Consider the following 12,001-nt stretch of genomic DNA (forward strand, 5'->3'; position numbering starts at 1 on the left):
GCCTGCCTGCTTGCCTGCCCTGCCGTTTGTTCGGCCCCAGCCGCATCTCTTTCCAACTGCGTGCCTGCACAGTGGAAAGAGCATCGCTGTGACGATCGCCACAGCGATGCTCTTTCCACTGTGCAGGCGCGCGCCTCGCAGTTGGGAAGAGACGCGGCTGGGGCCGAACAAACGGCAGGGCAGGCAGGCAGGCACTGCTCTGGGAGTGAGATTGCTGCTGCCAGGGTTTGGGGAGAGAACTTCTTCCCCCCCCAACCCCTCTGGCAGCAGCAATCTCACTCCTAGATCAGGGCCTGCCCTGCTGTTCGGCCCCGGCCGCGTCTCTTCCCAACTGTGAGAAAACTGCGTACCTGTGCAGTGGAAAAAGCATCGCAGTGATTGACCGTTACATTAACGCTCTTTCCACTGTGCAGGGGCGCACCTCCCAGTTGGGAAGAGACGTGGCCTAGGCCGAACGGCAGGGCAGGCCCTGCTCTGGGAGTGAGATTGCCGCAGCTAGGGGGTGGCGGGGGGAGAACTTCTCTAGGAGAGAGATTGTGATGCTGCCGCCGCTGCCGGGTGAGATTGCTGCTGCCGGGTGGGGGGAGGACTCCCTGATGTTGTGCCTTGCCTTGCCGTGCTGTGCTTCACTACTGCCTCTGAGCTGGAGAGGTAGGTGTCATTTCTTTGAGTCCTGTCAGTGGGGTGGGGTGGGGTGGAGTGGGGTGGGGAGTTTTCTCTTGATGGATATGCCCCCCACCTGCTTTCGCTTTCAAAGCTGCCCCCTTCTGCTGTCCACTTGATTGGATTGTTTCCTCTCCCCACACCCTAGCTTGCATCGGTGCTTTACAGGTTCAGTTTAAAAAGGTGTAATCTGTTGCCGTGATTTGAAAAAGAACACTCTGGAGGTCCACAGGCAGAAGAGAAACATTTATGAATCTGTCATTTGTAAATGGGAGATTTTGTTGTAAGCTAGGTCAACTTAGAAACGTACAAGGTGTTTGCTGTGCTGAGTTAGGGTAGCTAGTAGAAAGGGAGGATCACACCTGACATCGGCAGGATTCATTTTATTGTACTAAAATAAACAGATGACAGCTAATATGAGGTTCATGTTTTCCCACAAAGCATGTAGGAGGCAACTTCCCATTATGTTAGCATAGGGGACACCCACTCTCTCCAGTGTGTGTGAAGCTGGATAAAGGCTTGTGCCGATAAATTCTCTGTTGGAGGGCCAGGGGTAAGGGAATGATAGTGACACAAGTCACTATCAAGTGTCCTTTGAAATGATAGACATCCAGTGGAACCTTAAAGATATTTGAGGGATGTGGGGGTGGGGAATAGGTTTTTTGGGGGGGCATGCTTAATTTCTAAAAGACAGAAATATTACCTGTACGGGAAGCCCTGCTCCTTAATCTTTTTGGGGGGAGGGGGTCTGGCTGTGGACAAGTTACCTTGCATGTGCTCAGATAAGTTTTTCTTTGCTATTATTTTAAACATTCTCGGACTCAGTCTTGGTAGTGCAAACAGATTCCAGAACAGATCCCTGACAACAATTAAACTCTCTTGGGTGTAGTAGGCAGAGGAAGAATTGTTTCATATCTGTGACCTGTTGAGGTGCGGGCTTTGGAAACTTCATTGCTTATTCAACAGCTGCAACTCCAGCCAAATGTGTGGTTCTCTCCCCACCCCCCAATAATATAACTTGTGGAGTTCCTTCACAAATTATTATTATTATTATTAATAAATAAAATTTGTTTTTCAATTAAAAATATTCCAAGCCATTTACACAGTATTGGTTGTGGCTGGAGGAGCAAAGGGTCAAGAGCAGGGCTGAAAGGCAATGAGGTAATGCAGGTTGTTAATGTTGTTTAATATAGCATTTATCAGGGGTGGGGACTATTTGTTATTATCCTGTTTTTAGTCATCCTATGCTGTATTCTCACAACAGCTTGGGAAATATCTTTTCTATTGAGGACACTAGATATACGGCTAGGACATGACCTCTAGTACTTGCTCATGTTATCAGAGAATAGTACAGCAAACAGGAGACATACCTTTGCATCAAGCAAAGATCTGTCCAAATGGAATGCTTCTGCTTGTGCATGGAGGTGGGCAGGCGATCTTTTTTAACCAATTCTCTCCTTTCCTCTGCAGCTTTCTGTGCCTGCCAAAAATATGTCTGTGATAGTTGAGGGACACTCTGGGATATTTGTTGTATTCTGAGTGTCCAATACTTTCTGTATACTGTACAATCAGATGTACATAAATGTCTATGGTGTTTAATTAGGGAACACTAGAAAGAACAGAGTTCAAACATGCAGTGCAATTTGAGTGCTGAAGTTGTGATTAACAGTGTCTGTACTTGTCAGTTTAGAGAGAAAGATGTGAATTAAATCCATCAGCTTGGCTTCTCAAGGATATCTTGTCTCCTATAGCCATATTCTCATAGAGATGTTGTCTGGACCAAAAGTAGACATAAAGACTTCAACTTAAAGCTGTCTGAGACTTGTGCTGGAGTTATTGTATGAAGGGAAGGGTGTGTTTGTGTGACATATGATGACTGTATTGGTCTCCGGTTAACTTCTACTCTACAGAGAAGTGCTAGGCCTAGACCTAAAACTTGGTCCACTCCCACTAGTACCCCAGAGAAGTTACTCTGATAGTTCTATGGCTGACTTTTTTTTTTAATATCCCGCTCTTCCTCCAAGGAGCCCAGAGCTGTGTACTACATACTTAAGTTTCTCCTCACAACAACCCTGTGAAGTAGGTTAGGCTGAGAGAGAAGTGATTGGCCCAGAGTCACCCAGCACGTATCATGGTTGAATGGAGATTTGAACTCGGGTCTCCCAGGTCCTAGTCCAGCACTCTAACCACTACACCACACTGGCGGGTGTACACCACTTGACTACTGTATTTTAAGAGTTTGTTCTGTTGCTGCAGCTGATTTCCCTCTATACTCAACTACTGTACTCGTGTCTGTGGTGGCCTTTTGCAAGTAGTGTTACATCTGAAGTGCAGCTGCATTGAAGAACACAGTACTTACTCCCGTTACTAGCTGTTGTTTCCTGTCAGATTTGTGTATTCTTACTCTGTTTGTTTTTACACTTCTATCCCACTCTTCCTCCAAGTAGCCCAGAGTGGTGTTGTGTTCATCCTCACAACAACCCTGCGAGATAGATTAGGCTGAGAGATAAGTGACAGGCCAAGAGCCACCCAGTGAGTTTAATGGCTGAATGGGGATGAGAACTTGGGTCTCCCTGGTCTTAGTCCAGCACTCTAGCCACTACACCATGCTGGCTGGTTGACCCCCAAGAGGTGGAAAAACCTGATAAAACTTCAATTCCAATTTTTTACAGGTTCATATTTAATAAGGGCAATTCTCTGGTGCTTGATGCCCTCTACTGCTTGTAGACTCTTTAAAAAAAAAAGTGCAGCGTGTATATATTACCAGCTTTTGTTAGTGTAGTTTTGTGATTTGTTAAGCACGCCACTAAAAAATAGTGCTCCTTTCTCTTAGGTGCTCCTTTCAGATGAAGGTAGTTGAAATATGTCACTTGACTTAACCATCATACAAAGCTGAACAATGAACATTGTGAAGCGTGCGTGTGTGTATTCAGTGAAATGTATTTCCAGGCAGCATACTTATTTTGAAATAGCAGACTTAAATCCTTGGTGGCCTGGGATGTGCGGAGGCCCTGGACTGGAAGGAGAGGAAAGCAGTGAGGGGGGACATTTTAAAATCTTGTCTATGGGCCCACTCCAACCTTGCTATGCCCCTGTAGTGAATGCAAGCCATGCTGAGTGAGTGCATGTTCAAACAGTAGGAAATGCAACCCCAGTGCTGCTGACTGTTGATCCAAACTACTATCTGTGATCAATGTGGGTAAGCAGTTCAAGGGTGGCAATCACTGAAGTGCCAAACCCTAAGCTATTATATACTGTGCCCCTTCATGGACAGGCAACTCCATGGTCAGAAGTGATCTCCCCTTTCTGTGATCTGGAATTCCCTTTAGACCTCAGGATGAGGGGAAAATGTTCCATGCAGAGATGTCCGTCTGTCTTAATGTCAAAAGAGCAACTGTGTCCCTTTAAACCCCTGCACAATTTGTGGGCCACCAAACCAAACACACAACCTTCTCACCACATATAGTGGTCCATCAGAAGCCTGATAAACCACGTGGTTTTTTGCTGCCTGTCTGGGACTATAAAAACAAGATATCTGTGAGGTATCTCATAGGCCACAATTTTAAATTCACAAGCCTCAGGAACGAAACGGGTTACGCAGCCCTTTCCCATCACTCCTAGTTTGTCCAGCTTCTTTGCATTAAAAAGAGTGCGCCCGCACGCATGCACGCACACACCAGGAGGAAGAATCCAATAAGTGCCCATCATGTGCAGTTGGGCCTTAACTGTGGCAATCACAGTGATATTGATCTTACTCGTTTTTGTTTTCTTTGCCTCTCGTAATACCAAGCCTAAAATTGCTTTTGTAAGGGTTTGTTGTGAAGAAGGGTGATCTAACTAATAGGGTGGAACTAATACTAATTATTTAGCAGAAGGCATGCAGGAGAATTCAGATGGAAACACTGATATTTTGGCTTTCTTTGCAAATAAACAATGTTTCAGAAGTTCCCCAAAGGCATTTTTTAAAATAAATGGAATGCTCAATAGACAATTCCAAAAGAATCCATTAATTCTATAAAATGCAGAACAGACGTGATGCCAGAAAGGGCCTGTTGCTGGAATTTGCAGGGAGAGTTTGGTGGATCACTTCTGTATATGGTAGAAAAAATATTGGGAAATTTCTCAGTTAAAAAAAAAAGTGTGTGTGTGTGGAGGGGGAGGATCCAAAACAGTTCAGAAGATATTAGACTTCTTGTGTTACTACTCAAAAGTAGCAAGCTATGTTCTAGGAAGAACATAGGGAGCTGCTTTATCTGAGTCAGACCATGGCTTCATCTAGTTCAGTACTGTCTGCACTGACCAGCAGTGACTCTTCAAGGTTTGAAGCAGGAGTCTTCTCCCAGCCCTACCTGGAGATGCCAAGGATTGAACCTGGAACCTTTTGCATGCAAACAGATGCTCTACCACTGAGTTATGTTCCCACCCTCCATTTAGGCTTTTCTGTTTTTCTTAAGGTAGGAGAGGGGGTACATCATAAAGTGAAATTGCTGAACCTGCTTATCAGAATGGTATTAAGAGAGAGCTTTTCTAGCTGTAAGCCACCTAATGGCGCAGCAGGGAAGCAACCTGCCTACAGAGCAGGAGGGTGTTGGTTTGAATCCCCACAGTGATATAGGAAGGTGCTGAAAGGCATCATCTCATACTGTGAGGGAAAAGGCAATGGTAAACCCCTCCTGTTCTCTACCAAAAAACCCACATGGCTCTGTGGTCGCTAGGAGTAGATACCAACTTGACAGCACAACCTTTCCTTTCCTAGCTATGGTGGCATGTCCCCTTTCTAGAATTCCGTTTATTTTTTCAGGCTGGGGAGAACATCTATGGTTCTGCTCAACAAACATTTCAGAAGATACTACATCACATGGTACCACTGTGATCCAGCAAGGGACAATCAAACAGCTATCCCGCTGTCTGACTTCTTTTCCAAAAACCTGTTGTAGGGCAGTGAAGAGGTGGGGAGGCAACTTTTCTACAGTTAAAAATTCCAGAATAGCAGCAAAGACAAAGGGTTGTGGCAGCTTAAAGTTGAACAGATCTATGGTGGCATAAATCTATTTTGCTTTCATGGACATTCTATTTTGCTTTCATGGATTAGAATCCACTCCATCAGATTTATTTGATTGATTGATTGATTGATTGATTGATTGAAGTATTTTCCTCAGTTGGCAGATTATATATATTGCTGACTACACATATGTTTGGCAGGAAAAAGGTATAAAGGGGAAACTGAATGACTATGAAATGGAAAAGGCTGTGAAACTTCTATGCTATTGCTCTTTGACAATCACAGGTGTTCCAGAAATCTGGAGAAATTTCTCTAGTGAAAATTCTGTCCAAATTCCAAGGGTTTCAGGGTTCCTCCCAAGTAGAAATTGAAATTATCTCTGAATTTCAGGGTAACAACCAAGGGGAAATTTCAGAGAATTTTCTCAGACAGGTTTTCCAAATCTCGTCTGAAGGCACATGAAACAGCAGCTTGGCTGAATCTAAGCACATCTGGGTCTAGCCAGTGCTTGGAAGATTGCCTCAGAACCTCCTTAAATTCTATGATGGAAGGAAAGTGGAATATAAATGTAATAAAATAAAACGGCTCACATACAGCACAGAATACCGCCCGTGGAAGAGCAGGGTGTGCTAGCTGGCTCTGTGTGAGACGAAACTGCTTTCTTACTTCTCCTGAGCTTGGATAAGCTCTGTCGTTTCTAAGGATTGCAGCGACGAGCCTCCCATTGGGAATAATGGCTGGCATTATTACCCTTGCATGGGTGGCACTCTGTGCTGTATTGACCAGAATGACTAGTCAGAGTGCCCATCTTATGTAACAAGATTACGAAATAACAATAATGCTCCGGATGTAATTGTGCAACCTGCTTTGAACAGGGTTGTATTCCCTCAAAAGCAACAAGTATGCAATCTAGGGGTGGCATTGGCCGTTGATGTTTGGGTTTTATCTGTTGCCAGGATGGTTTTACCTGCTTCAGTTGGCATATCAGTTGTAGCCTATCAAAAGGTGGACCTGGCCACAGTTACTTGTGCACTGTTCAAGTTCTATGCTTGACTAACAAGCAGAAGGTTGCCGTTTTTAGTGTAATTGTGTTTTTATTACTGTTGGTTTTTAATGTATATTTTAGATTTTAGCAGCTGTGCCTTGAGAGGAGGTTATTTTAAAGAGCAGGATATACATTTGTTAAATAAAAGAATAAAAATAAATAATTCAGGATGTGGATGGTTAGGATGGACAGGCATTTCAGCTCCCAGAAGCTGCAGCTGTCTATTGTATATTATGTTTGAGAAATCAGCAGTTTGCCAAATTCTGCATGCTGCACTGCACCTCATGGTCTCTCCAAAATGTTTTGCCCACATGTATTTTATTTATTTGTCATATTTTTATACTGCCTGATATGTACCTCTCTAGGCAGTGTACAAAATTGAATATATTTAAAAATTACATATTAAAATACATGACACAATAAAAACAATAGAATAAAAAGTTATTAAAACAAGTTTTTAAAATTATTAACATTTTATTGCCAGAAAACAATGGTGCTCATTATTTTTACTAAGAGCCAAAAAGGGACAGCAAATGAGAAACATCTCCCTCCTCAACTTTATGAGGAAATTAACTTTAAGACTCTTTCAGTAGACAGAGGCTTTTAAACACCCACCTTACACCTATTCAAGAATGTGCTATGAATGCTACATAAGGAATAGCTGCAGGAGCAGAAACTGTAGCATTTGTTCAGGTAAAAAGGTGTGGTATTTCTTCCTGCCACCAGTTTCCATATCTATTATCTTTCTCAGTACGGAATAATTGATCACACCTTGGCTCCTATGGCAACACGGGTTCTGGCAGATGACTGTGGCTGATATGAGGAAAATTATTCAAGGTAATTATTTTCCATGGGACTACTGTATTTTTCCTCATCATGTAGGCCACTGTTTCCACAAAAGAGTTGCCAGCCCTTTTTCAGGAAAGGCTCCTTTAGCAGGTACCCCCAAAACAATAAATTTAGCAGCCAAGTCATCCCCATCACTGCATGTCCACACTGGGAAAAACTTTACCTGCTGAATTTCTGTTTGTCAAATCCTATTATTAAAGGATTTATTATTATTAAAGTTATTAAAGGCATATTTCTACTCAAATGCCTTTGCACCTCTTTAAAACACATCTGTTCATTCTGGGTCATCACAATTGATCCTCACCCCTTTTAATTTTATTTCACCTTTTCCTCCCTAAGCTATCTTGTCTTTATTCTTAGGGCAGGTTTGGACATGGGAAAAGCCAAACCTTTGGTTCCTGCAGTTCAGCAGTGAGCCCAGCCATTTGGGGGAGTGGGGGGAGAGCATGGGGCACACAAGTCAGCATTGGTCATGTTGTCTGAACCCACTAATGTTGGCTTCTTCAGCCCTACTTGTGGTTCTGGACCCAACACCTGGAACCAAGATCTGAAGTCACGGGTATCATGTCCAGAACCACATGTAGAGCTGAAGAAGCTGACATTGGTTTTGGACGTAACTAATGTCACTTATCACCCATACCCACCCCCCAATGCCCGTGGAGGTTGGACTTGCCACTAATTTCTGGGAACCAGAGGTTCAGCTTTTTCTGGAGGAAAAGAAAAGAGAAAAGAAAAGGAACTAACCCTAACCGGCCAGAGGCCTGTATTCTAAAAACTTTTTGTATAGCACCTAGACATTTTAGGCACCTTATAACAAACATAATTAAAGGCAAAGGAGAAGGAAGTGATGCAAATACATGGGTGCGGCTGAAGACACAGGTAGTATTGCTCATGGAACTAGAACTCTCCCTCCTGGAACTTTGCATCATTCACACACAGACCATGGGTCAAAAGGGGTCTCCTCGTGGAAAGTGGGATGGACTCAGTGATAGATCACCTGCTTTGCATCCAGAAGGCCCCAGACTCAGTTCCTGGCATTTCCAGGGAAATATCCCTGGCTGGAACTCTTGTGTGGACAATACTGGACCAATGGTCTGACTTGATATAAGGTAGTGCCATGTGTTCATATGCATCTAAAAGGCACCTGTGAGGAAAAAAAACTATACCCCAAATCAGGCTATCTTGAGAATTCATGGCCAAATTAGGATTTGGTTACAACCCTAACCCTAGCAGCACACCAACCTGAGATCAAGAAAGGAGTGTGTGTGGAAAGAGATTCTGGGATTGATAGCACCTTCAGGGGGGCAATTTAGGTCATGGAATTGGTATGGGGGAAAAGAACAAAACAAGGAGGCAGCAAGAGAAACACTTCTTGGTATTTTCTACATTCCAAAACACAAACATAAAAAGGAATCCAGATACTGAGGAACATGTTATAATATGGCTCATTCCCATGCATGTCAGTTACACGTACATCATACTGTAGACTTAGAAAAGGGCTTGCTCACCAAGACAAAAATAAAGTTCTTGTGATTTTTCCCCACAAGACAATTATTTCTTAGGGTTTCAAATGTGGATGGTTCTCTTCACTATATGCGTATGATATGCCTAAAAGCACGTCCAGATAGGGTATTTTTGGTTTGTTTTAAAAAAAAAATTAGTGGCAACCATTCTGATGCTGTTAGAGATGCTGAGAACTAAGGTGCCTTGGTAAGTTCCAGCTCACATGTGTGTTTCCCAAGGCCACTTTCTAGCTGCATGGCTAAGATGAGTTTTGAACCAGAACCTTCCTGGCACACAGCTCACACTATTAGATAGTCCCATACCCCAACTCTCAATGACAGTATTAAGAAGGAAATGTGTGTGTTTCAATTTGCATAATTTATTTAGGTCTTAGAATTCAGCTTTTTAAAAATGCAGGTCTTTTTAAAGAGAAAAAATATATATACATGGCACTTAAATACTTCTCAGGAAAAGCTTACATTAAGAGGAAAGTTCAATAAGAGAGCAATCTATGCATGTTTGCTTGGATCTAGGGCTTACCTTAAGGTAAGTGTGCATTGGATTGATGCTGAATAATCTGAGAATGCCCTTCCTTTTCTGGCTCTTATCAGGTATAGCCACTACTGAAGGGCCTAAAATAACAAAGTGTGCTTTTTCCATTTGTCATGTTGTCCCTGTAAAGGATATCAAAATGCACAAATACCAAGCAGGACTGGGATAGGGAAATAATGCTTACTCTCAGCACAAAGAAAGATTATATTCTAGCTCTAAATTGGAAATGCTACCAAGACTCCAGTCCACACAATTGTTGGACAGTTGTTGGGTAGAGGAGAGCTGGTCTTGTGGTAGCAAGCATGACTTGTCCCCATAGCTAAGCAGGGTCTGCCCTGGTTGCATCTGAATGGGAGACTTGATGTGTGAGCACTGCAAGATATTCACCTCAGGGTATGGAGCCGCTCTGGGAGGAGCACCTAGGTTACAAGTTCCTTCTCTGGCATCTCCAAGATTGGGCTGACAGAGATTCCTGCCTGCAACCTTGGAGAAGCCGCTGCCAGTCTGTGAAGACAATACTGAGCTAGATAGACCAATGGTCTGACTCAATATATGGCAGTTTCCTATTATTATTATTACATTTATATCCCGCTCTTCCTCCAAGGAGCCCAGGGCGGTATACTACATACTTGAGTTTCTCTTTCACAACAACCCTGTGAAGTAGGTTAGGCTGAGAGAGAAGTGACTGGCCCAGAGTCACCCAGCTAGTATCATGGCTGAAATGGGATTTGAACTCGGATCTCCCCGGTCCTAGTCCAGCACTCTAACCACTACACCATACTGGCCTATGTTCCTATGACCAAATATTTAAAGTTAACATTTTCAACTGCATAGCTAAAAAGACATTTTAAAGCCCACTCTTTATTGTGAACGTAACTTGTAATGTAAAATCCATATTTATCACCATGATAAACTGTCTTCTGGTGCCATCAAAAAATATGCATCATCATCAGCATGTTTAGTATTAAGGCATTTTCTATAATAAAAGGGGGAGAAAGGCAGCTATGACAAAGTGTAAATTGTTCAGCAATTCCTCAAAGAAATATTATAGGTTTTTTAAAATATGTATTAAACATGGAAGTTTAACACAGCTGTTCTACTCAATATATATAGGCAATCCTGTACCTATATTGAGTAGCAGCGAAATAGGAAGATGCTGATAGGCATCATCTCATACTGTGCGGGAGATGGCAATGGTAAACCCCTCCTGGATTCTACTAAAGACAACCACAAGGCTCTGTGGTTGCCAGGAGTCGACACCAACTCGACAGCACACTTTTTAAATCCTGTACAGAGCCCATGAAGTGGGGTTGAGAGTGTGTTTTGTGTCAAGCTTGAGTTTATCAAAAGATTTCAGCCTCTCTTCAGCTATATAAGCACTGGCTAACTTTGGAGAAGGTCCAAGGTTCATTCTGATCCAGCAGTCTCTTGGCCAGACACAAGAGCTCCCCCTATCTCAAATGACTTCCTTATTTGGTTCAGACAGAGAGAACTGTCCAAAGCACATTCTTTTGCAGATCATCTCCCTCCACTGAAACTAAAAAGAATTCTGCTTGAGCAAGAGAGAATACACGTGTACAAATGGACCTCTGAATCAAGACAGGAGTCTACAGCCTAAATTCTTCTCCAGGAAACACAGTGCCTTGCCTCAGCAGGGCTGCTATGAAGGCGAGTAAATTAGGCAATCAGAACCCTACGATTACTTCAGCCATCAATGAAGTGCACAAGTGGAAACATTCTAGCCACAGGGCATCGTTTCCTCATAATGCAAAAGGGAATGTAAATTAAGGTTCCCATAATATATGGCTTAGCTTCTAGGACACTAGTAAACCACTGTAAAAAATTATGGAAAAATGAGCCCCATCCAGATTTTTCACATTCTTTTTTGCGTGGTTTAATAGTTTCACATTGTTGTAGAACTTCTCTCACAGCAGCAAGCCTAAACATCTTTAAACCTTTCTAAGAGCAGTCATAAACACAGAGAACCAGCCAAAGGTTTAGTCTTGCACTGATGGAGAAGCACAAGACCATACAATGGATGATTTAGCTCTGGAAATATCTAAATACTAACTGACCCAGGAGCTCCCTAGTTCTTCCTCCCTCCTCCATTTCAGGGCTCAGCCAAATTCTCCTCCCATCCCTTCAGCCAGTCTCTCTCTCCACCAGCAGCTCTTATCCTCCTCGTGAAGAGGCCAGTGACCCTTGTTTTTTCTGCCTGCTCGGCCACTCGTAGTGTTGCCGCCTCCTCGACCTCCCTCCACCGCCAGTTCATGCCCTCCTCACGAGGAACCCAGTGGCCCATTTTTGTCAGCTGCTCACAGTGGCACCACTTTCTCCTCAACTTTCCTCTGCCAGCCCTCGCCGTCCTTGCGAGGCCAGTGACCCCG

This window comes from Hemicordylus capensis, chromosome 3 (genome assembly GCF_027244095.1).
Source record: "Hemicordylus capensis ecotype Gifberg chromosome 3, rHemCap1.1.pri, whole genome shotgun sequence".
Lineage (NCBI taxonomy): Eukaryota > Metazoa > Chordata > Lepidosauria > Squamata > Cordylidae > Hemicordylus > Hemicordylus capensis.